At 31.8% G+C, this 1,974-nt stretch overlaps 1 long non-coding RNA gene across 1 annotated transcript; it reads left to right on the forward strand.

Annotated features, from left to right (window-relative positions):
• The first annotated feature begins 249 nt into the window (after positions 1 to 249).
• Positions 250 to 1,300, forward strand: LOC143632088 (uncharacterized). Its single transcript, XR_013153483.1, has 3 exons — positions 250 to 302; positions 522 to 650; positions 1,123 to 1,300. It is a non-coding gene; the product is annotated as an uncharacterized LOC143632088 (long non-coding RNA).
• Positions 1,301 to 1,974: the final 674 nt, after the last annotated feature.

Raw genomic sequence — 1,974 nt, forward strand, 5'->3', positions numbered from 1 at the left:
TGAAGAATTTTAGGTTGTAAAAACTAATATAGATGTTGACTGAATTGCTGCTGGGTTGCCTTGTGGAAGTGAAGGTTTTCTTTGAATGTATGCTTGATGGAGATAACTCATATACCAGTGTTTATGACTCGTGCAATAAGTAAACATCACACCTTCATATTTTTTTATTTTTTGTACAAAAAAAATGTGAAGGTGTGATGTTGACTTACTTGCAAGTAAGTAACCATCACACCAATGCTCTCGCGATTCTCTCTTATTCAAGCTCACTCATCTATCATTTGCCATCATAATCTAGATCAAAGGTACAATACAGTGAATCGATTTCTTAGATTTTTTCGGGTTTTTTTTCTTGATACACAAACCCTAAGGTTTCATATTAAGTTTGTTAGAAATCTAACTCAATGGAGCATATTAGGATTTTAAGGTTTTAGATTATGTAAAACTGTTATTTTGTTTTGTTTAGTAGTTTCTAACTGAATAGATATTTATTTATTTATTTATTTATTTATTTAAGCTACTAGGTGCCACCCTTAATTTCAAGCAAGACTCTTGTAGTTATAAGCACACTCAGATTTGGGCTAACGCTGATCAATAGAGGTTCCTTTTTCCTATTTGATTATTTACATTTGCTATTACTCCATTAATGTTAGGTGAGTACTTACAATTACTATATTTGTTCTACAACCGAGACGTTATTTTTTTACTTTTGTCAAAATTAACAATTTTTAGGTTAATTTGTAATTTCGTTTACAATAAGAAGATCCCGTTGTTGGCCATTCTAATTTTGTTTAACGAGAGATTTTACTTTGTTTTAGATTAATTTTTGCCCACGGTTGATTAATTTTGAGGTAGACAAAGTTTACACATATCTAGGGTGAGCAGATTATGATTTTAAGATTTTAAAAGATGTAAAACTGTTACTTAGTTGTATTTAGAAGTTTTCAACTAACTCGATTTATTTATTTAAGCGAACAGGTTCTCCAATTAATTTCAAATGAAACTGCTATAGTTGTAAGCCGCTCATTTCTCTGATGCAAGATTTGGTATTATCACTAGTCTTTTTCTTTAATTAAACTTTGATAAATTAGCAAATTTTGACACATAAGTTGTTTGTTTATATAGGTTATGGCTTTAAAATAAAGAGGTATTAAACCTGCATATTTTTCTACTATTCAAACTAACACAAGTGCAAAAAAGAAAACAATGCTGAAAGTGGTTGTTATGATGTTCTCTATATGACTCCTGAGAAAGCATGCTTTGTTCCTAATAGGTAAAGATTATTAAACAGTAATTTTTTTTGTCATGGTATGATTTGCTATCTTGAGCATGATAATAAAATAAATGATGTGCTAATGTTGTTACATGTGTTTGATATTTGAAGACCTTAAAGGGTATAGTAGTCATTTCACATTTTGTAAGTATTTTCTATGTAATCTGGTGACATTGGCGGTTTCTGTGACATTTGTTTATATGAGCTTGACAAAAGAAGTAGAGAAATTTTAAGAAAAAATTATGTTGTATGATGGTTAAGTGGTGTAAGTTTATATGATGTTTTATAAGTTTGGATCTGTCTTTTATGATAGTTAAGTGGTATGATCTATACATGTCTGCCATGAAGCTAATGTAACAATGATATTAAATGAATTTCCATAACATGTGGAAGATCTGTAGCCATGAAAAGTAAACGCCGACGGGATGCTATTTGTGAATTTCTTTAATTCAAGTATATATGTGTCATATAAAAGCACACCTCTCAATAGCAAGCAATGGTAGGGATGAGTATTTGGTACTTGGTACCGGTACCGAAATCGATACTGATTTGGTACCAAAGTTTTGGGTTTAAGGATCGGTACGATACCGGTACGGTACCGGTATTTCCCGAATTTTTACCTTCAATACCGGTACCGTCCCGGTACAGGTACTGTACTGGTACCGAACCGAATATTTCGGTATCGGTACCGGCACCAAGATTTG

This window comes from Bidens hawaiensis, unplaced genomic scaffold (genome assembly GCF_021521415.1).
Source record: "Bidens hawaiensis isolate Kalapana, Puna unplaced genomic scaffold, B.hawaiensis_p1.1 tig00006365_1, whole genome shotgun sequence".
In the NCBI taxonomy this organism is placed as follows: domain Eukaryota; kingdom Viridiplantae; phylum Streptophyta; class Magnoliopsida; order Asterales; family Asteraceae; genus Bidens; species Bidens hawaiensis.